Source organism: Manduca sexta, chromosome 22, assembly GCF_014839805.1.
Source record: "Manduca sexta isolate Smith_Timp_Sample1 chromosome 22, JHU_Msex_v1.0, whole genome shotgun sequence".
Taxonomy (NCBI): domain Eukaryota; kingdom Metazoa; phylum Arthropoda; class Insecta; order Lepidoptera; family Sphingidae; genus Manduca; species Manduca sexta.
The window spans coordinates 15,352,183-15,377,820 of record NC_051136.1 but is presented as its reverse complement, the minus strand read 5'-3'; the positions used below and the strand labels follow the sequence as shown (position 1 = coordinate 15,377,820).

Genomic DNA, 25,638 nt, shown 5'->3' with positions numbered 1-25,638 from the left:
TATAGCTCTATGCATTATATTCTGCTAATAAAAAGTGCCAACCCTGCGTGTAACCCAAGACAGTGCGGTGACAACACAATTCGCGGTTCTAGTACAATGAATAATTTGAAATCCGACTCGATTCTGGAAACGTGTACCGTCTTGTTTGTTTGTCCTCGCGTTACATTCTTAACGTTATGACACTTGACACGTAAGAATGGGTGGCGAACGGGCGTTGGTTATGAGAGGATCGTCTTTAACATGTTTATAGGTATTTGCATTAACTGAGAGATATTACTACATTCAGTAGACCTTTAAGTACAAACTCGTTATATATTTACATATGAATTGTTGTTTTTATTGTATGATCAATTTAAAAGCGTAATTTAAAACATTGTATATAAATAATTCGCAATTTGATTTTAATTTTCCACTTAATTATTTCAATATAAAATTAACTAATGTATCCATAGATAATTAGAAAGGGTGAAAATAAACATTAAAAACCTCTGTAAAACCAAAACTTAATACACTAAAGCGCAGTACGTTAATAAACAAATCACACTGCACTTAAAAAAACTCCCCTTTGACGTGACCCTTAAATTTGAATGTGAAATCGATTAGAGGGTAGCTGTATCTATGGTGACAAAAAAGTTTATATACCACAACAATGGCCACCTTACGATTTTCAAGTACACCGATCCTTGTTTTTTTTTGGTATCTCACTCCAAAATCAACCTCAGGGGAAACCTGCGAAGGCGATACTGGAATCCCCCGGCTTAGCAGGAACCTGTAGCCTGTAGGAGAGTTGAGCGGAGATATGGAGAAGAAAGTATAGGGTAGAAGAAGGAATTTTATTGGGATAGGAAGAAGGCAGAAGGCTAGAAAATGTTCGTGTTCAGAAGCCTCAATATGAATTGGCAAAATTGTGTGGTATACACACTTAATTGTGTGCCTAGTGCCGCGACAAATGTTTCCCCGTGCATGGGCGTGTATTCGGTGTGGAGACACACACAAGAATTGCCTTGTTGAGTTACATCCTAAAGTGTATCATATCGCATTATAGATGACATACAGGTGATTGGTCATTGATTTGTTAAACCGCTATAAGTTTAACTATAAGGGTTATAATTAAAGTCATATGTGACGTAAAATAATAATAAAAATATTTGAAGAGAATGAATCTTCAGAAACAGATTCAATGTAAACTCTATCGATATAAGTGTGTTTTAAACCATTTTGTCTTCACCAATATCGGAAGCAGCTAAATTGATTAATGTATATAGACTTTCTAGAAGCTATAAGTATTATGTATTAAATACAACTTGTATTAATTATGAGACGGGCATAGTCAGAAGTGATTCAGTACCTTAAATAAATAAGGAAAGCAAATAGTAAGATGCATTAACAGTACTAACCCTTTACCCTTATAATATGAAAACTTCCTATAAAAATCCTTCCCTTTGAACTGCTAATATTATTTGTTTTTAGAAAATAACTATAAATAACTAAACAATGTACAAATCTCTAAGCAGCTTAACGGATATAAGGTAAATTTACCGCCTTATTTTTATCTGTTTATAAAATTTTTGCTCCTAAGCCAAAGGGTCGTGAGAATTGTTGAAAAAAATTATCTTTTCGCCAAATATATTAAATCTCGCTTCCAGATTCGGCCTTTTGACCCTCTGAAGCTCGTGTTTATTTGTTAATTCATTCAATTCGGCCTTTGATTACATTTTGAGCAATAAATGTAGAGCTTTTTGTTAAATTTTGTATGTTAATAATTGAGAGAGTTTTTTTATCACGGCTTCGTTTATGCTCGCAAAAGTCCTATGGCAACATTATGTTTATTCGAGATAAACAGTTGCTTGAATTATTACCTGGGACATAACCTAGGGCATCTGAAAACGTTTTTTAAATTCCGGATTTCAATCAAAATAACGAACTAACTATAAATAATAACGTCCTAACCGAATTTTGGCAACGGCGGTCGAACTCAATAAAAATCAGCCAGGTACGCACGAGATATTATAGTGCACAAGTATGTGCGCAATACACAGGTGCACTCTGTGTTCCTTCACTCTCATAGTCCGGTGAGACTGCAATCCGACATGACCGGAGAGAGGTCAGGCCCAGAACCAATGGCTTTACATACTTACATTAACTTATCAAACTATGTTTTTAAAATTACACATATCTCAGTGTTTTTAACCTACCCGCCACTAGGAGAGGAAAACGGGCGCATGACCGGGCATAATAAAACAGCGACCTCACGCCATCCAAACGGGGTTCAGGAATAAAACTTTATTATTCACATCACAGATTTATTCAATTATAAATGTTTTTCTTAGAAGTCTTTGGGAGGTGGTTGAAATGGTAATTTGATTTCTAGTAATGGATAGAAATAATAATGAAGGCTATGTTGTAATAATAGTCTTTAGGTATGAAGCATATGGATTGTTGATCAAGAATGGGTGTAATTAGAATTTACTTTGATCTCACAGAAAATTTACGTCAGGCTGCCATCTTGTTGTAAAAGCTAAGTATAATTGTTTCTATATGATTAATTGTTTACCTACGATACAAGCAATGCCTGAAGGGATCGAGTTAGTATTTTTATCCTGTGATCGGAATTTAATTTTATTGGCATAGCAATTTAGTAATATTTAGTTCACAAGGAAAATTGTAATATTAGGTAAATAAATTTTCTTTTTGCCGCTTTGCCATAAACGGGTATTTTATTTTACAATATTTGGGAAACTTACATCTGGTACAACTCATAGAAAAAGATACACTCAAAGAAGGTTAACTACAAGCTTCCACTACTAATTTATATAACCTAAAAATAGGAAATACTGTGGTATGCTAACTAGTAAATGGAAGTAAGATTATAATTAGTTTCTGAAAAAATAACTCGCAACTAGCTGCTTCAATTTTTTCGATATAAAGTAGTTATTTATCAAACTATACCATTACAAAGTAGGGAAGACGCAACAAGTATGTAGAAGAAAGAATTAAGAATATTATTTTGACTGGCTGCCTGTCTGAAGTCAGCCCCTAATTTGGAATTCGAACTCTATATCTCTCATTCTACACCCACACGTGCTACCACTACACCAAGCTTCAAAGGCTATGTGAGGGGCAGCGTCCGGGCAGTCGTGACACGGAATACATAACGCCGGAACAGCTGCACAAAGTTTACCAGAGGAATGCACTGTTGGAACAAGTGCTTTCTATTAATGCCGTAATATTGTTTCACATTTACCGTTTTGCATTGATGTAAAGGTTTTTTTATATGATTTCTTGGGTTCGAATCCCAGCCCGGGTTGGTTTTGAGTTACCATAACCCATAGTTCACATAAGTAATTAAGCCATAAAACGCCGCAGAAGCTTTACCGGTGCTGGAGTTCTCACGATGGGTAACGTATTTGCGGTTACAATTTTATATGAAAATCATTTGACCGCAAAACCAAATTTGTTGGGTAGATATTTAAAGTAAAATTTACCTTATGATGAATGTAGTAAAGGTGTAAAGACTGTAATTGGTATTTGGTTTAGTTATCAGCTAGCAATAGTAGTTTGTGGCTAATTCAAATAGGAAATGACATAACATGTTATAATGATTTCCTGACAGAATGCACCAGAAATAATGAAGGTACATATTTTTTGGATCAGTTAACTGAAGATGCTGCCTTGGCGCTATGAACTGGTTCAACGAAAATAGCGGCATCCGCCAACATTGTCTTAGCTAAAAACTGTCAGTTTTACTAAATTACTAAACTAATCCATCCATGATCTGATCATGGATGGATTAGTTTAGTAATTTAGTAAATTATTCATTACTTGTTAGCTCGTAAAAAATGTGTTTAGTAAAATTAAGATTTATTTGTGTTGTTGGTCACCCGAACAGTTAGTTACAATATCTACCTACATTTTACAATAACAAATTTTATATTCTTTATTAACGTTCCGATCTTCACAGAATGATTTCACAGCGTGTCACATTTTTTTGTGTTTTTAAAGCATTTCGATTCCACTTGTACTTGAGCATCTCACCGAGGTCAATTACCGTCTTTTCTCATCCATTATTCATTTGATGGATTCGTTGGACTTCAAGTACTAGAACGCTTAAATGCTATCTTTCGTACGATCTGATAATTTAGTGTCTAACATCTTCGGTAGTGAGGCTACAGAACAGACGCGCAATAAAAGCGCCGGCCAGACACAATCAGCTTATTGAGATACACTTAGGACGATTGAGTCAACAACATACAATAAATTACCTGATAAAATGAAAAATATTCCTTTGCTAAAATTTAAAAAAACATTGTATTCAATACTAATTGAGAAATGTTATTATAAAATCGATCAGTTCCTTTATGATTATTTAATAATAATGTAATTTTATATAATCTCGAAATGACTGGAATTTTAAATATTAAATAATATAATTAAATAAACTAATATTTGTACGTCTTAATGGTGAAGCATAGAGCCGGGCTTTATTTATTTAAGAACTGTAATGTGTATCTATGTTTGACAAATAAATGATTCTGATTCTGAACATGTCAATTTTATAGTAGCTAAATGCAACGCGGTATTATCGTCTGCGTGATAGCTGAAGACCTATAAATAAAGAAACGTTAGAGATTACCTTTGTTCACGAGTACCTCATATGACTTGTAAATAATGACTATAATAATATCAGCCCTGTATTATATACTGTCCCACTGCTGGGCTCTGGCCTCCTCTACTACTGAGAGGGATTCTGCCTTAGTCCACCACGCTGGCCTAGTGCGGCGTGGAAGACTTCACATACCTTCAAAATTCTCATAGAGAACTACTCAGGTATGTAGGTTTCCTCACGATGTTTTCCTTCACCGTTAAAACAAGCGATAATTCATAAAGAATACGCAAATAACTTTAGAAAAGTCAGAGGTGTGTGCCATTTGAACACAACCAACTAGGCTATAGTTGCTTACAAAATACTATGAGTATACAGGACCATTTCATCTGTAAGTCTTCTACAAAATCTTGTAGAAGACTTACAGATGAAATGGTTCTGTTTACTCATACAACCTTACAAAGAAAGTCGACATTTAAGAATATAAAACATTTAACAATCAACAAGTTCAAGGCAGCACGAGCCTCATAAGGGGTATAATACTTCATTGTTTCCCGCTTCCCACCCGCCGGGATCGCAGTGTCCCACGGGAATCGTTTTTCAAACAGTCCCGGGATTTTTTACCACCTTTTCATTTCCTCATGAATCGATACAGCTTACGAGGGCGACTGTTGAATTTTTATGAGTTTTCTAAAGCTTTGCCGCTTTATCGACTCTTTATGGCCAGTTTATAACTTATCAAATAGTTTTATGCGGCGTTTACAGTTCAAATTAAATTGCGGCAGTTTATCTTATCGGAGAGTTGTGAGGAAGTTTGTGACGTACGTTACGGAAACTTATTTTTGTTGGTTCCAAATTGAGATATGTATTTACTTAACTTTAACTTCGACGTATTGATATATTGTTGAATATCGACTGTCGTATTCCTACGGTGATAGACCAGTAAAATTTTAATTCCGGTAGACTAATTTCATGTTAACAATTCTTCGCTTCTGACTATTAAAAATAGTCTCAACTTATTTACTAATATTATGAATATAAAAGAACGTGTTTAATAAGATAGATAGCCTCAATTGCTCCCAATCAATATATCAAGGCCATCTCAAGGCTGGTGGAAATGGCTTAACACCATTACTACATTTTTCACAAAAACCACGTGAGCTCCGGTAAACAAATTTCACTCTCATAGTCCGGTGAGACGGCAAACCGAGATGACCGGACCGAGATCAGGTGCAGGAGTAACTGCTTTACGTTCTTTCCGATGCACAGGGGTATCACACCGCCAACTTCCTGACTCCGAGCTGTGTAACTGAGTAATTTTAAGATTAAAAAACCAGTTACAATTTTTTTTGGCCCGACGCGGGTTTCGAACCCAGGCCCTCAGCATGGTAGTCGTACTTGTACCGAGTACACTTACAACTACGCCACAGAGGCAGTCAATGCTTCCACACTATTAGTGGCGAGCAATTAGTCAGGCTACAAATGGATCAGTGAGGTCAATATCCGATAGTCATTAACTCATTGCATCGGCGCGTTCAAATTGATAACCGCACGTTGCGTTTCCTCGTTCGATTTATTTGTAAAATGAATTAATTTGCGCTATTACTCGTAATTTTGCTTAATATCTAAGGATTACATTTGTAATTCTAGTTTATACTGATTACGGGGCTTAGTTCGTTTTAAATATCTTTCATGTAGGAAGTATCTTTTGGAAAAGATATAGTTTCAAATGCTGTAAGATATCATGAGAGTTTTATTTTGCTTCGGGAACTGATACGTACAAGTACGAAACACTGGTGTTTGACGGCAGAAATAGACAAAGCGAATGAACCCACACCATTGCAGACTGGAGTTCCATAAATCAACGAGCAAAGGCTAAAAACACCGCTAAGTTACCTCTATATCCTGGGTTCCTAACTTTGGGTTAAAACAGTTACATATTTCATGGAGGTAAAAAGGAACATAATTATAGGATCGCGAAATAAAAAAAAAAATAACAGAGCTGACGTTAAAATTGTAAGGCCGTTCTGCAATTTATGATAATTAAAGATATTTGTATTTGCTTGTATTGTTTGTTTTGATAACATTTTGAAGGCGGGGTAAACTTAGTTATTCACATATCACAAAGGTAACAATATTGAAAAGATTAGGAACCACTGCGCTATACTCTTTGCCCTCAATAAAAATACCCGATTGAATACAAAAATACTTCAGATACGCAATTCGCATATAATATAGACAGAAAATAAACAGGAGTTGTCCCAAAAGACAGGACTGCAGGAAACCGCTAATGTGGAGTCGTTACGTGGCCCGTAGTTTCATCAGCCGATCGATTTTCGTGGAAATCCGGTGCGAAGGGATGCGGTCGGCCTTTGAGTTTACCTGTTGTGCTATTTTGGGGAAGTATTGTACCTTTATGTATAAGGGGGATACTGCTTTCGTATTATAGCAGTTTTGTACCGGGTTTAGATTATACATATTTATGATAAACTAGCTTCCGCTCGCAGCTTCGCCCGCGTGGATTTCGGACTTCAAAAATGGAGGAGGTGCTCAATTTGTCGGGATGTTTTTTTAATGTATGGTGGTATGCAGGTGGTCCGATTGTCCGGTCAGGGTCTGATGATGGGATCCTGGTGAAATCGAAGGAAGCTTATAGCATGATTCAGTATTCACGTGTGATGGCTTATTATTAGCGTATTTCATGTATAACTTTGGTGTTTCTATACCGATTTCTATGATTCTTTTTTATGGAATATTTAATAATGTTAACTATTTTAATTAGGGATGACTTAGTGAGTGTTATAAACGTAAGAGTAGACAAATATAATGAGAAAGCTTCGAACTGCTAAGCTATCGGGAGTTACACGTGTTATTGTGAGTCAACCATAAAAGATAGACATATGCTGTCGTGGGATATTTTTACATAATTTTAAGGAGAACATTTCCATCATACATGATTTCTGCGTAGCTTTAACCATTAAGGTTGCACACGCGACGGAAGCTTAAAAATGGAGTAACTTCTCCCGTTTTCCCAACATTTCCCTTCACTGCTCTGCTCCTATTAATTGTAGCGTGATGAAAAGTATACTATAACCAGCACAGGAGTATGACAAATAATTGTACCAAGTTTCGTTAAAATCCGTCGAGTAGTTTTTGTTTCTATAACGGTTATACAGACAGACAGACAGACAGACAAAAATTTTACTAATTGCATTTTTGGCATCAGTATCCATCCCTAATCACCCCCTGATAGTTACTTTGTACAGAATTGACCTCTCTACAGATTTATTAAAAGTATAGATATTGACATATGGAGTCTGGAATGGTGTTTAGTACATGATCGACTCGCCACCGATAGGTGGCGAGTCGATCATGTGATAACATGGGATTCCTAACAAACTGTGAGGATAGGTCTCTGCCTGCCTCTGAAATAAAGGTGATATAATATTCTGAGATGTGTATGTTCGCGAAATGACAACGTCTCTGTCTGCCCTCGAAAATGGCAAAAGCGTTATATTTTGTATGCATTGGATGGCAAATTTTAAACTGCTTATATTTTCACAACTTTATCCATTTTTCCTCTCAACAATGTATTAATATCTAAATTTTCAGAACGGCGGAGGTAACGTTTTTTCAAGAGTGCTCAAGAGCCCTTAAATTATTTAACGTAAGCTAAAAGGGTGCATAAATTATAGAGCCTTGTAGAATTTCAGGGGCCCCGAATTAACAGATTAGCTGATTGCAAACTCTTCAGAGGTAAATGTGTTTGAGTTTTTAGGGAAGAAAGTTTGGTCTAATATTAGATTCTATAACACAGAGAGCCAAGATTTGCTCTTACATGATCCGCTCTCAGGCTAAAGGACAAGGTCTGATAATCGGCTGATCATTAATTAGTGTGATGTTACGTTAGAGAATAATCTTGACGAAACACCTCTTCGATCGCCTTTGTCTGCAAACAATGACAACGAATAATATCAAAAGCAGTCTAGGTAGTTTAGCGGTAGATTACTAGTTTTTTTCTTTACTAACTAAAAGTTTTACTCATGACTGTTGATGTGGTTTAGAGCAATTTATGGCACAAATAACAATCCCTGGCACATCGAATTACTTTCTCTTAAGTAAAAAATCTCATTTGTTTTGTAAACGTCCCGGGTATCGAACTCAGCACGTCACGGTTCACGGCCTAAGTACCTAGTCTTGCCATAAATATTGTAATAAAGAAAAAAGAAAATTGTTAACTGCAACTAACATTTATTACTTTTACAGTGTGTCAGTTTAATACATAAATATAAAACAATTAAAAATATAAAAGCTTATTCGAAGTGGTCTCCATTGGCTGCAATACAGTCCTTTAAACGATGAGGCCAGTTATCAATAGAAGCACGCACTCTTTCCATGGGAAAATTCTTCACTGCCAATCGTATAGATTGTTTTAGGGACTCCAAATTATCATGGCGTTTAGAGCAAGCTGTACTCTCTAAAACTGACCACAAATCATAATCCAGCGGATTAAGATCGGGACTAGACGACGGCCAGTCTTCAGCTCTGATGAAGTCCGAAACGTTCGATTCCAACCAAGACTGCGTGGACCGAGCTTTATGACCCGGCGCCGAGTCTTGCTGGAAGGACCATACTTGGTTATTGAACATGGTGATGTTAAGGGGCTTAACTACCTTCTCAAGAATGGTATCTTGATACACTTGTGCCGATGTTTTGATACCTTTTCACAAAAATATGGCTCAGTCACTCCTTCATAGCTAACACCCCACCAAACCATCACTGAAGTCGGATAATGTCCACGTTGCACTCTGTCGACTAATTGGGAAGCTTCCTTAGAGCTTTGAGCATAAATACGGTCATTTTGTTTGTTAAAATGTTGCTCAATTGTAAAAATTTTCTCATCCGTAAACAAAATTTTTCTGTGACCTCCCTTTGCGTACCGCTTCAGTAGTTGTTTCGATTTTACCACCCTATTCTTCTTTAAATTATCAGTTAAGAAATGGCCAGTGCGTCTCTTATAGGCTGCAAGTCCTAAGTCATCTTTTAAAATACGCGACATGGTTCTAGGTGCTATCTTCATTTCCCGAGATAAAATCTTTTGCTTTCGGACAGGATTTCTTCGAATTCTTTCCCTTACTGCTTTGACCACCTTTTTCGTACGAACACTACGTGGACGGCCAGATCTTTTCTGTCACAAACAGAGGAGGTCTCATTGTACCTATTAATAGCCCGGTACACAAACATTTTACTAATACCAAGTGTATGGAGAGTTTTAAAAATTGCATTTGGCTCCATACCTACTTTGTGTAATGCTATCACAGCGATTCGGTTCTCTTTATCACCCCACACCATTTTAATATCGCAAAATATTTTACAATGTATTGGCGCCAAAATGAGAAAACACAATGAACAATCGTATAAAAATGACAGATTCGAAATTCAAATGTAATATTTTTTTATAATTAAGTGTAACAGTATTTATGGCCAGACTAAGTATATACCCTGCTAAATTTCTAGCTTCACTCTTATAAAGAGACGACGCAAATTTATTATGTTGGAAAACAGCCTCCTGTCTCATTCCCTCTGGGAGATCTGAACTTGAAAGAAAAAAACACATAAAATATTATTCAACCTTGAATCTTATGACCTAGGCTTCAACGACTGCAAGCAAAGGAAAGCTCATTAATTCAAATAATCCAACAGATGTAACTCATAATTTGTATTAAATTGAGCCGCGCAAAGTCGTCGCAGACATTAACGGTACGATCCACTTAGATCTAAGTGCTTAATTAGAATATCCTAGTGTATGTAAATGGATGGTCAGTGGGTTGCCAGCTCGGTGAGGAATTAATATGGATAACGGAGTGGTCAAGAGTGGGGAAACATGTGCTTAATTTGCTTTGATTTTGAGGGGACATGGCACTTATGTGAAATAATATGGATGGAATTTTATGTGTGAAATGGTAGGCAGAGGTGATGCTCGTGGACTTACTTTTCTCCAAGCTCAATCAATTGTGTGAAAGTGGGCAAGCATATTGCTATATCGAGAATTCCAAACACGAGCAACTCAGATGTGTTTTTGTTTCCAGAAAATAAGCAGGACAGAAGGAAATGAATACGTTAGACTCATAGATACTATTGCCGAGCATGGATATTGAAGCGACGATAGCCTAGTTCGTTCTTAGTAGTTGAGAGTGGAACGGACTGCCGAGACTGACCGAGACCGAGACGAACTTTGACTTTTCTAAAAAATTATGAGTGTATTCTTTGTGAATTATCGCTTGTTTTAACGGTCAAGGAAAACATCGTGAGGTAACCAGCCTTAGAAATTCTTTAAAGAATTTTATCGCTTGTGTAACCGGTGAAGAAAAACACGAGGAAACCTGCAAAGATGAGAAATTCTTTATACGAATTATGGGAGAATATGAAGTTTGCCATTTCGTATTAGGCGAGCTTGGTGGACTAAGGACTCCTACCTAATACCTCTTAACAGTAGAGGAGGCCCGTGCTCAGCAGTGGGACGGTATATAATACAGGGCTGATATTATTATTTTGTATGGGTATTAGCAGTAAGAAACAAGATGAGAGTAACACAATATTCACGTCATATCAGAGTATCATAATCGACATAACAGCATTAGGAAATCCACTGCAGAACCATTGGCCTACAGAAGATTTCCAGATTCCTACAAATATTTATTTCTAACAACTTCATTTCACTGCCAACCCACCAATTACTTACGGAACATCGATTACAGACGACCCAGGCAACTAATGTTGTTTATTAACACCATTCCGAACTAGTCCACTGATTGAGGTCCAGAATATCAGCTTATTAGTTTAAGTTCTGATCAGATCGTCTGACGCAATTCGTCCCTACCATTAAATATAGGTTCGAGTTTCCTCAATTAGTTTAGTTGGAATGAACGCGAACTACTTACAATTGAATTAAAAAAGGATTAACAATACAGGAATATATTATTGAGCACTAGCTTAATGCATAAAACCTATAATATAATTAAGTGTATTAGAATAATTTAAAATGGAATTAACTACATTACCAGTGGCTCCCAGCAATCAGTTTTTTGCCATCAATCACTATGAACAATCAGTCAACTAGTCTAAAAAGGAAATTGCAAAAAAAGTATGCAGCGAAGATGCGATGACCTCTTTATGATGCATCTCTTAAGTTCTCATAACACACTTTATCCCTTTGATATAAAGTACAATTTCGTGAAATACGAGTACGTACCTAGTAACTTTGTCACACTGGCCACATAGAGCACGGGACATGTTCCAAGATATTTTGAAAAAAGAATAAATGTGAAGAAAAAGGCAACACGTCTACGACTTGCGTGTCGCGTCCTCACACCAACGGATCTTGCGGAGAAATTTAAACTTTATCCCATAAAAATAAAGATAAGTGTGCATTAACGTTAAAAAAGGTATTTTATATCGCAAGAAGTAATTTTATTATTACGGTTATTATAATAAGATGAAGCTATTCCCGTGGTATCCTTTACCGCAACAATGGCTTGTAATAACGTATGGTTTTAAAACAGCTTATTATCATAGCATAACATTATATATTTGCATCGATATATGTTAAAAAAACCAATTTTATTAATAACGATGCGAATCGTGGTTATAGGTTTTTGAATTTTTTTATCTTTATAGCAATTAAGCGGTTGGAATTATGTTAAGGCCTAGAGATGCGATACTCATTATTTCTCAAGCATATTTTTTAATATTGACATATTATTATCTTTTTGTTTGTCTATATCAAAGAAGAGTTTAGAGATATTTTATCCTTACAAATAATTAATGGTACTTAGTTGGTATTATAGAGATATTCAATTTACTTTATTTCGGACTACCACGACAAACACTTGCCACAGTGGCTGTATGCAGCGGTTCTCATTTTGGGGCATCCTGTGAACGTTCTGTATGGGCCGGACACCGTGTTCTTCTATGGTCTATATTTGAATTTGATCTAAGTGTAACTACGATACAGACCGTAATATCCTGTGATAAAAGACGAGTGAACCTATCACCATGTTGGGCACGAGCTCCAATCTTTTGTCGAATCGCTTTTAGATGTACCGAACTTAGAATCGAACTCAGGACATCGTTGGTAACTCACCTGCACGCGTAATAACTGATGTGATGTTTGACTATGTCTATGATTGATTCAGTAGTATGGTTGCATTACGGTACGACTATAGTGCTAAGGTTCCGGGTTCGATCCCGGTTCGGGCAAAATGATTTTGAAATTTTCTACCCAGTATCAGTTTGGAGACTTGAATTTGTGCTCGATATGGCGACAGGCTCGTCCCCTATCACATCATGGGACGGTACATGCATGGCGGAAAGTAAGTGCATCAGTTGCGTCTGCATACATCTTTGGCAATAAAAGGCATAAGTGTGTGTGTGACATAAACCCAACCTCAAATCAAAAATTTAAATTTAGATTACAATTCGGCAGGATCAACTTAGGCTATGTATTCACGGTCGCGCATGATCTAATAACGCGTGAAGCCGTGCGCGTTAAGCCGAGGCTGCAATGAAACCCCACGCGTTTGGGACGAACGCGTGTAATATAACAAAAGGCTTGTACGATCAGCGAGTTCGGTGTCAGGGGCGGCCTAACCTAACCTAACCTTATTTAATTATGTTTTCTTTGAGTTATCTCATTATGGGAAAGAGATTAAGGTCGAATCTGTTATGCGTTTTAAATAATCTGCCAGGTCGAGAAGGTCGTAAGTGCCGTGAAATAGTAGTGACTAGGGATGGTACCCGGAACTTCTAAGTGCTGCTTCATGGCATTGAAGCGTAGTTTTTAGACGTAATATCTGTTACATTGCATAATCCTCAGTAGCTGTATGTATACTAACGTACTATGAGTATTTTATGTATATTTTTTATACTTGGAAAAGTGACGCCACTGCACCTGATGGTAAGTGGAATGGTGTCCAATAGAATGTCGACTGACGAGAGATGATTACCCCTCGATGGTCGACACAATTATGCCGGCTTTTTGGAATCGGATATACACAGGCTGATCCCGAAACGTGACACACTTTAGGGGTTACTATGGCGGGTTTAAATATCTTAGGTACGGCAGTCGCTATCCTGGCGGATATAAAATATATCCTACCAACAGCCAAATTTTCGACATAGTAATTTATTGTTACGAAATAAATAAAACTTAGCTGTTTGTTAAAAAAAAAACTTAATTAGATTTTTGCCACTATTTACTTAATATTGTGTTAGTAACAAACACAATTCCCCTTTATTCACTTATTTGGAATCGAACCCTCACGGAATTCTAAATAACTTACATGCCAACAAACTTGGTAGTTAATTCCATTCATAAATCCCACCAGTTGACTTCGTACCACGTGCCACTTTGTAATGATTATAGTGGTAATACGTTTAAACGCGTCGAGTTGCTTCCGTCCGCCGCGGCGGCGAGGTGGCGCCACGGTTCGCTTCCGGCTCGCCAGCCATTACTAGCTTTAATTGCTAGCACATCTTTTATTTACTTTTATTATAAAACTGAATACCAACATGCAATGAGACAGCGTGATGGCTTTACACTCTCATTAGTAAAAGAGACTGGTAACCAGCGGTAATATAGAATATTAGGTATCATTACGAGCGGCGATAGCCTAGTTGAGTGTGGAACGGACTGCTAAGACGAATGTCCGCAGGTTCAAATCCCAAGGGCACACACCTCTGACTTTTCTAAAATCATGTGTGTATTCTTTGTGAATTTATCGTTCGCTTTAACGGTGAAGGCAAACATCGTGAGGAAACCTGCACATCTGAGAAGTTCTTTATAGGAATTTCGAAGGTGTGTGAAGTCTACCAATCCGCACGAGGCCAGCGTGGTGGACTAAGGCCTAATCCCTCTCAGTAGTCGAGGAGGTCCGTGCTCAGCAGTGGGCAAGTATATAATACAGGGCTGATATTATTATTATTATATTTCATCATATAATACACAGTTTATGATGTGGGTAGATATAGTTATGTCGTTAGTTATACACGCTTGCAATACCACCCAATTTTAATATACAAATCGTTTGGATCCTATCCGTATCACTGACAGAATACAAAATAAATATCGACACGTGTAGTAACTGGCCCGAAAAATAAAAATATTGAGACTTACGCAGTGTTTACTAATGCTAATTATGCCGCATTGTACCATCCCCGAAAAGAGGTAGAACCACGGTGTGTGTGACACATTAGATGCGCTTATCCCATTATGAATCATGATAATCTAAAAGTAATAAGTATGTGATATGGATGATAATGTAGCTCTTACTTACTAAACACTGTTCGTTAGATAATATTTTAACCACATTTTTCAAAAGTAATTTGAGCAAAACTCAATTAGGTAATCAGTAACACGCGATATTTCAACCGCTAAAGACAATATTGACTCACTCATTCCCATGCGTTTAATGTAATTCCACTTACAAAACTGAATTTTCCATTTAATAAATTTAACATGAATAATGTAGGTAGTCGTTTATTCGGTCGGTAATTACGTAATTTACTGAGATGATCAATTTGCTATTATTGCTATTTCGCGAATCTGATTGGCTCGGTGGCATAGTAATGCGAACGTGAGGTCCTGTATACGAATCCCGACGGGCCATAAATAATTATGACTGGGTTTTTCCGTCTTAAAAGTCACTCAGTCGCAACTCTGAGTGAGGAAGTTGGTGTGATACCTCTATGCCTTGTAAAGCAAGTAAAGCCGTTGATCCGGCGTCTGATTTCTCTATGGTCATGTCGGATTGCCGTCTCACCGGACTACGAGAGTGAAGGAATAGAGACTTCATCTAAGTATTGTGCACTATACCTAATATCTCTTACATACCTCGCCACCGTGGTCAAAATTCTATTTTATTTCGAATTTCAATTTGTGAATTTAATTCATTATGGTAGCTGTCATTTGCAAATATGGGTAGGTTCGCTTTGTCTGGCTGCTAGGCCAGTGGAAGCACTGTAAATTTTATTTATTTTATAAAGGACATTGCGAAAACCGGCGATATAAAATTGTATACGTTGACACAACGTTTTTAAACGAGATGACGATGCGGTTCAAATGTATGCGTAGTAAACTTGATGTCGGGAACGATTTTACATGCGATTATATTGGTGTATTTTTAATAAAGGTTGGAATAAAGAGTATTTATTCGCATTTAATACCGACCACTGTCAATATGCGTGCGTATATCAACAAAACGGCGTTTTAAACTCTTAAAAACCGCCGTGTGCACGGCTTTTCTAATGACTTTGTCGAGAATAGTGCAGTAATTTATAAATAGTAATTTTAGTGACATGGCATTTTTAAAATCCCGCGAAACGATCATTTTTGAGTAAAAAGAATATTACCTAACAATAAACTACATAACATTTCATCATATAATTTTGCCACAATAGATAATAAATATTGCATTTGGCACGCACTGATGTGGTCGTACCATTTACCACATAATCGACCGATTGACAATGTTTACCATGTCTATTGCGTCTATTGCTTGCGGCTTCGTCCATTAGTCTGTTTTTGTCAATATTAATGAAATAGGTATTGCCTTTAATAATATCAGCCCTGTATTATATACTTGCCCATTGCTGAGCAAGGGCCTCATCTACTACTGAGAGGGAGTAGGCTTTAGTCCACCACGCTGGCCTAGTGCGGATTGGTAGACTTCACACACCTTCGGAATTTCTATAGAGAACTTCTCAGATGTGCAGGTTTACTCACGATGTTTTCCTTCACCGTTAAAGCGAACGATAAATTCACAAAGAATACATCACACATCTTTTTATAAAAGTTAGAGATGTGTGCCTTTGGGATTTGAACCTGCAGACATTCGTCTCGACAGTCCGTTCCACTCCCAACTAGGCTATCGCCTCTCATATTTCATTTAGTTAATATTTCGAATATCTATTTCCTTTAAAAGAGGCTACTTTCTATCCCGGAAAAATATAAGTGGGACTTTTATCCCGGAAAACTCGTTCACGCGAGCGAAGCCGCGAGCAAAAGTTAGTCTATAAATAAATTTGTTAGGGGCATAATAAGTAAAAGCGGTAGTCGGTTGGAATGTGCGATGGGTAAGGAGAAATATAACGAGGAATACTTATCTTTATTTCAATTATTTTCAACCGTAATGAAAGAAATATGACTTCGTTATACAAGTTAAAGATTCGTATAAGTTTATATTTTTTAATATTTAAATATAGACTAAATATAATTATCCAATAAGATAATAATGTATGTAATTTTGTTTCCAGTATCCAGTCTCAGTGGAGAGTCAGAGCTGGGGCGCGTCGTGTGAAGGTAAATTTACTAAGTACCTACCTACGTTAGTACAATCATAAGCAGCTGAATAAATTTTAAATACCTGTACACTTTTGGATACTAAAATAAATCTTTCTTAAAATATAATAAAAAAGATTTAATTTACTTCACAGACATATCTGAGAAAATTACGTATAGGTAGCCCAGTTCTTATTTGCGGTCTGCATGTAAATGTGCAAAAATATCTCAGCTTTTTATTATAAACTAAATTAAGTCTTAGTTTAGTTTTTGGCTTGTAAACGGCGTAAACCGTGAAGGTTCAATTCCCGGGCGGAGTGACTAAAAACTATGTAACTTTTTCAACGAACACGTGGTGGTTGAGATCAAGGGGCTCCGCCGTACGTCTCCAGCTATGTATCCATAATCAGAACCTCTCCCCTCGTTGACACTCCATTGCGTGAAACACGCTTAAAAATAAATAATTGTGAATTCATTGAAAAAAAGGTAGTCGGGAAATTACGTGATATTTATTTATGGCGATAGGTTTGGTTCTTATTACATACTAGCGACCCGCCCCGGCTTCGCACGGGTGCAATATTTCTCCACTATTTAATGGATGTTATTATACATATAAACCTTCCTCTTGAATCACTCTATCTATTAAAAAAAAAACATCATAATCCGTTGCGTAGTTTTAAAGATTTAAGCATACGTAGATAGGGACAGAGAAAGCGACTTTGTTTTATACTATGTAGTGATGTAGTGAAGTGGACGCTTTCAGTTCGGCCATGCAGTGCAATATTTGTACTCTGCCTAATCCCTTGGCCTAAGCGTGAGTTTATGTTAATTCACATTCAGTTATTTCTTGTATACGTTTTATTATTTGACATTCTTATGAACAGAAAATATGTACGTTAATTTAAATACCTTCTATTCAGTCATCAGAAAAAAAACTTTTTTACATTTATGGCATGGTATGGAATGGTACACTGGTGGTAGGTCTCTTATATGTGAGAGTCCGCCTGGGTTGGTATCACCCCAATGTCCATTTCTACCGCCAAACAGCAGTATGTAGTCACTGTTGTGTTCCGGTTTGAAGGACATTGTATCTAGTGTAACTACTGGACATAATAAGATATATCTCGGGATGGCGAGCGCAGTGGAATACCAAACAATACCTTGTAATTCAAAGTGTTGGATGGTGTTTCTACTGTTAATAGGCGGTCGTATCGCTTACCATCAAGCAATAGCAAGTTCGTTTCGTCATTCAAAACAAAAAAAATATATGTAAAACTAAATACTTTCATACTTCGTAATGATTGTTTCCACAACGTATTTAAAAAAAGGAAGCTTTCCCAGAACTCTTTAAATATCCTTCTCGCATTCCAAGCTTAATTGAATCAGAATGAAGGTAGACTGTAAAAACAGACATTAAAAACTGCATAACTACAATTACATGCGGGTGCTATAAAAATCTAAACTTGAAACTTAGAATATTACTTTGTAATTCATTCTAAAAATATGTCTCTAAATTCATCCAGTTTGATTAGAACCTTGGACTATAAAATGTATGCATCTTGTTGCTAATTGGACTTGGGAGTCGACAAACCCATATAAAACAGCCTATTAGCTTGTAAATTTAAAATTTACCATATTTTATAAAGGAACAGGTTAAATATGAAGACATATTGCATTATTAGAAGATACATTATTTTTCAACGTGTTTCAATCATAGAATGCTGCAGACTTAGCAAGGCCTAACCATGCCATGCATCTTAATAATTAAAGTATCAAAACCGGTTGTTTATTTGATGATGATTTTATCCTGGTTATTTATTATTATTATCTGCCGATATTTCGTAGACCGCAGTCCATATGGTCAGAGAGAGGGGGGGGGGGGCTGTCTTGGTCGTCCGAATAGAATATAAAACAATATAATCTTCAATAGATGTATATATATATGGACTGCCTCGGTGGCGTAGTTGTATTGCATGCCCGGTACAATAGCGCTCTGAGGTCCTGGGTTCGAATCCCGGGTCGGGCAAAGTGATATTTGGGTTTTTTCTGCTCACTATCAGCCCGGAGTCTGGAATTTGTGCCCGATATGGCGATAGGCTCGCCCCCTATCACATCATGGGACGGAACATACTTGGCGAAAAGTGGGTGACCTAGTTGCAGAGGCGCAACCCATCCCCCCCTTCGGGGATAAATGCGTGATGTTATGTATGTATGTATGTATAAATATATATAATACGAATTCCGAACTACTATCACAAAAGGTCTATTTAAAATGGTTGCGCGTTGTTCGCTTACCGTTTCTACCACTTTAACAGAGTTATGCCGATAGTTATCTCGAATCGGACCCTTTGCGGTCCCTTACAAGGTCCGGTAAGTCTTTCTCAATGCGAATAACTATAAAACACTTGATATTTGCCGCTGATAAAGTATCTAGTGCGCTGTTTTGAACCTTATTTCGTCTACTTTATGGATATATTGGTGTAACAATGTGTAGGTTAACTAAAATCCACAGTCCAAACTGTTAGGTCTAAAGTTTTTAACAATGGTCAGACACGTAATTGGTAGTGTTTTACGGGCTCCAAATTATTTGAATCTAAACTTTATCAGCAATTAAATGTTACGTTTAGTTTTACGCTAGGTTCTATATATTTTATTTTGAATAACAATACTTAATTGCAAATAGGTATGAACTTAAAATTATTGTGCAATATGCGCATTTATTATTTCAAAATGCTAAATCTAATTACAAATAACAATCAGTTAATACCAAATTGATCATCCTACGAAACTAATACTCCGCTCCTGGACAAACAATTAGAGTATTAAATAATTAGTGTCCTTATCCAGATATAGCCAAGTTTTTACATTATTGTCGTTCATTAATATAATTTCTGTACTTCAATCGCATTTTATTTCCACGTATGTATATTAAAATTACACGCCTTTATAATTGTTACTTAACAATTAAATCTACGTTATTTACACTCCAGTAAAGACCAAATGTTTTAAGCGGTGATAGCCTAGTTGAATATGGAACGGACTGACGAGACGAATGTCCGCAGGTTAAAATTCAAAAGGCAAACATCTCCGACTTTTTAAAGAAAAATATGTGTGTATTATCGCTTACTTTAACGGCGAAGGAAAACAACGTGAGGAAACCTGCATGCCTAAGAAGTTCTCTATAGAAATTTTAATGGTGTGTGAAGTCTACCAGTCCGCAATACTCCAGCGTGGTGGATTAAGGCCTGATCCCTCCTAGTAGTAGAAGAAGAACGTGCCCAGCAGTGGAAAAGTATATAACACAGGGCTGATATTATTATATTATTATAAAGACCAAATGAATCTTTAAAACTATTTTCCTTAACAGAGAATCGAATACCCGATCTCAGATGACTAGAATATCTAAAATGACTACGTTTTTTCCATCTCTTGCGTTCGTTCAATCGTTGGCATATTTACATACATTATACGCCATGGAAGTCGAATTATACACACATACGAAAAACATACGTCGTGGTTTATTATTAACGCCTGAGTCCTCTTATTTGTTTATGGAAATGAGACTTATAACTTAGGCGGTTTCTATGGAAATTAGAAGCATTATTTTAAGTTGTGACGCACATTTTTGGAGTTATATAAAAGTTTAACAAAACCTATAAATCTTGTTTATTACTAGATATATTCCTATATAACATATAGGTCTTGAAATAGAATAGCAGATATAAGCTATCACATTATAAAGCTGTACATTTAGATAGAATTTTTTGACCCACATTACGCCAGCGTGGTGGCCTAGAGGCCTCACTCCTATAATAAAGAAGGCGTCCCTAGTAGACGCCGAATATAATGAATACGCCAAAAGATATTATATTTATAAAGAGTCTTTCCAGTTAACAATTATGTAAGGTAACGGAAACACTGATGGTCTACTTAATTTTAAATTTTGTATAAATCGTTTCGTGAAATAATATATAAAAAAATATAATTATATCACTAGATATTATAAAATGTAATAAAAAAGAATTAACAGAAAACCGTATGTGTTTGCATTACAACACAAAAACACACTTGCAAGGTGGGCCATCTTAGGAACAAGACTATCTTCGATCACAGAAGCTTATATAAAAATCCCCTAACCGAAATATTTTTTCGCTATTTGAATGATATTTGTCTTTGTTCGCAATCTCTACTATCAATTTCAGTAAAATTCAAGTCGGATAGATTAGCGACATAATATTTAACTTCATATAGGAAGATCAAGACACGTGGAACACCCACGTGTTTTAGTAATTTGTGTCGACGTGGGTAATGGAATATGTCAGCTACATCAGACAAGGAATAAAAATATTTTTATCTTTAAGGGTTTAAGCAGATATAGCCAGTGTAATTACTAGAGATGAGACTTAAAATTATGTAATATGATGTCTTAACAGTGTAATGCCTTTAGGTGACGATCACAGTGCAACCATGGCTTGCTATTTGGTCCAAAGGACAATGCCCAAAACCAGGCTATCTTTGCGACACTTATGCGTCTTAACCAAATATGGATGAAAAATCATAATTTTATTTATTAAGTATTTTATTTGTATTTATTTCAGTTGAAAGCAAATGGGGGTTTTAAAGATATGAAAAAAAAAGTTGTTTAATTGTTGCAAATGAAACACCGGATAATTGACTGCCAATATGGCGAATTGATACCAATTTATAACTAATTCCCTTTTTAATTGGAATAAAAAAGTAAATATGCACAATAAATGTGCTTTTACTTGAATCTATAATATATAGACTAAATATATTATTCATTAAACAAAAATATTGTTATAAAAATATATATTTTACTTAATAATTATGATCAAACTTCAAAAAGCTGGTAAAAAAAGATAAAATATTAATCTTTCCAAAAACAAACAAATGGCGTCTTGTACTTGCATTGACAGGAATACTAAAGTCAGCTAAAACGTCTGGATTTTATTATTAATTAATGAATATATGGGTACAGATTTTTAATACACTGCCAACTGAAATTAATGACACATTGACACTTCAGATTTGTTTAAATGAAAATATTTCATTATTAAAATATTTTACTCAAGATCGGAGTGTTTTTCTTATGTATTTAAATGTTGAGTCGAGAAATCCTCTGTTAAGAAACAAGGTGTATAATGTGTGTGTGGAACTTTGAGACGAAAGGCTTTTAGTTAGCAACACAATGTCGTCCAGAGCCTAGACCCAGGACAGTTAATCGAAACGACATATCCCGGCGGTGTATTAACTGCACCTTTGCGGTGCCACAGCAACGACTAGTATATTTCTTGGAGCTGTCCAGTTTGTAAGTTATGTAAATTATTATTAACATACCCACAGTGTGGGAAAAATCTTTCAAAAGCTATAGAAAACAGTTTAATAATAATAATCTGAACATGTTTTATGCACCTCTACATTACTTATATTTTTTAGGTTTCAAAGCTCGAATCAGTTTGTGCTGCCTGCTGGAGATAAGCTAATAGAGAGGTTCACTGACAACAACAACAGTATATGAGCATTCAGCAGTATATGAGCGTGCTGCGGCTACATCAAGTTCTTGTTTGTTTTTTGGGAAGCCAAAAAAAAATACCTCTGTCAAAAATACACATATATATAAAAATATACATTGGATTTCGTATTATAGCTTCTTTTATTTTTCTTTTCCTATGATAAGTAATGATTAGCCCAATGAAGCTGTGAAGTGAGTTCTTGGGTTCGATTTCCAATAGGCCAAGCAACATTTTATCTCGCTGTTTCTAACATGAGTTGCCTGGGATCGGAATCCTCCAAAGAGGTTTGGCGTCAGGCATGCGACCGGTCATAAAAACTAAGCTGAATATATTCTACAATATGTGTTGATACCATATTGGAGAGAGATAATGGTAGATGAAAATGACGATTAAGTAATCCATGTAATAGAATAAGTCGTAAGTCAAAAAAATATGTACAGTAAAGGTCAGGTAGCATATGCTCTGGTAGAAAAACTAATATACTGCCATACTATCTTAAAAGCTTTATTGGGGTTTCGCCTTATCAGATATGTTATCAGTTTCTTATAAGGGCGTTTAAAGCTAAGTAAAAATAATGTCTAATAATTGTTTATAGCAATAACAAGTAGTTACTGCAATATTGAACTTAATTAGGCATGTAGGTACTTTCTACCGTACATTATTGCAGTCCATACTTAACCTCAAAATAACCGAGCTATAAAAATTCTGATTTCTCCGAACTCTCGTCGAATATCCAAATGTTTTCAATTTGTATGAGATTTAGCATATATTCCCCATAGTTTAGTGAAGGTTTTGTACAGACGCAAGCGTAGCCCAACTTTCATATAAAAATGGGCATTCTCCTTTTGGATGTTCTTACCATTGATGTTCGATCATGTCACTTACCATAGATAAGTGCGCTGTCGTCTTGTAAGAACCTTGTCTGAATAAACCCTTCAGTATACTATGTATGGAAATATGTTTGCATAATAAACTATTAATTGCGACTCAGGTTTTGCAGCAAAATAAAATATACTTTTGTATCTCTAGATCAACCAAAGCAATAAGACCCGAAACACCATCACTTGTTTTACTAAACATACATAAATACGTAACAAAATGGTCATATCAACGAAACAGCCAATATACTATCGTAAATAATTTTAACTACTGCAAAATACAAAATGAATTGCTTTTTCACACAATATACCTAAAAAACTTTAACGCACCAACACTTTCAAACAGCTACAAAGCAGAACTTTGTCTTCACTCCCGTTTTACTGGCCATTAAATTAAAAACAAATTAACTCTAATGATACGTAGTTCGTACTTTCTCGGAGATCCTCGGACAGCATCGGTTCCTTGTGAGCCTTATCACGGAAACTTCAACCTTTATTATCACACTGTTTAAACGACGCCTTGTGAAAACTTACAGTATAATTAGTTAGAGGCTTGTCTTTACTAGGTTTTACTAATTTCGCCATCGTGGAGTACGGTTTGTGATATTTAAACAAAAGCTATTTAAAAAAACACAAATGTCTTTACTTTAGAAATCATGGTTATTCCAGATAAAATTAAATCAAAATCAGATCAGTAGTTTAGCCATGAAATTCTAAATCAGACAATTTGGCTAGCTGGTGGTAAGATATTTTTTATATCCGCCCGGATAGCGACCACCGTACACAAGGTGTTAAAACCCGCCATAGAGACCCATGTAGGTGTGTTTCGTTTCGGGATCAGCCTGTGTAATCCGGTTCCAACAAGCCGACATAATTGTGTCGACTGCCGAGGAGTCAATCTTTCGTGTCGACATTCTATTGGACCCCACTACACTTACCATCAGAAGCAGCGGGGTCACTTACAAAAAAAAATACATTACAAGAAACGATTTAGAACAACGCCGCTTCCGAACACTTAAACATTCACACACAGTTCCAAAGTACGCAATGCACTGAACTTGCTCCATACTTTAATTAATTTCGGTCATCTTACACGAGATAACTGGAGCGCCAGGATATTCCAGCCACTAAACTATGTGAGTTAATTAAAACTTGCCTCTCCTTCCGAAATATACGTTGGGTAAGGTCCAGATAGTCAGGTAATTTAGTTCTGGAGATGAAAGATGAACACCTGGGGAATGGAATAGGCCGAAGGTAAAATAGAAATAATAGGTTTATGTGACGCGTTTATAACACTAGGGGATACTCGAAGCTTTGTTCGAGTAACTCTAAGGCCTTCCGTAGCGCTATTTTAACGTATTCTTCTATTGAACAAAAAAATCTAATATTTGGTACGGGAACAAATGACCGGGATAAAAGCTTCTATGCTAATCCGGGATTTGGTCTATCCATGTAACAAATAACATTCAATTCCGTTCAGCAGTTTCTGCGTTTATCTATACTTATAATAAATCTGTAGAGAGGTCAATTCTGTACATCTATCTATACTTATAATAAATCTGTAGAGAGGTCAATTCTGTACATGAAATATATTTCCAAAATAACTATCAAGGGGTGATTAGGGATCGATACTGATGCCAAAAATGCAATTAGTAAAATTTTTGTCTGTCTGTCTGTCTGTCTGTCCGTCTGTCTGTCTGTCTGTCTGTCTGTCTGTCTGTCTGTCTGTCTGTCTGTCTGTCTGTCTGTCTGTCTGTATAACCGTTATAGAAACAAAAACTACTCGACGGATTTTAACGAAACTTGGTACAATTATTTGTCATACTCCTGTGCTGGTTATAGTATACTTTTCATCACGCTACAATTAATAGGAGCAGAGCAGTGAAGGGAAATGTTGGGAAAACGGGAGAAGTTACTCCATTTTTAAGCTTCCGTCGCGTGTGCAACCTTAATGGTTAAAGCTACACAGAAATCATGTATGACGGAAATGTTCTCCTTAAAATTATATAAAAAATATCCCACGACAGCATATGTCTATCTATTATGGTTGACTCACAATAACACGTGTAACTCCCGATAGCTTAGCAGTTCGAAGCTTTCTCATTATATTTGTCTACTCTTACGTTTATAACACTCTCAGTCATCCCTAATTAAAAAAGTTAACATTATTAAATATTCCATAAAAAGAATCATAGAAATCGGTATAGAAACACCAAAGTTATACATGAAATACGCTAATAATAAGCCATCATGCGTGAATACTGAATCATGCTATAAAGATTATTT

At 36.2% G+C, this 25,638-nt stretch overlaps 1 protein-coding gene across 1 annotated transcript in view; it reads left to right on the top strand.

Moving 5' to 3' along the window:
- The window catches only part of LOC115451144 (SH3 and multiple ankyrin repeat domains protein 3), a 229,646-nt gene that overhangs the window by 14,800 nt on the left and 189,208 nt on the right, over positions 1-25,638 (top strand). The window contains exon 2 of the mRNA XM_037441528.1: positions 16,916-16,961. The gene's annotated coding sequence lies outside the window, so the exon portion shown is untranslated. The remainder of the gene's footprint in view (positions 1-16,915; positions 16,962-25,638) is intronic.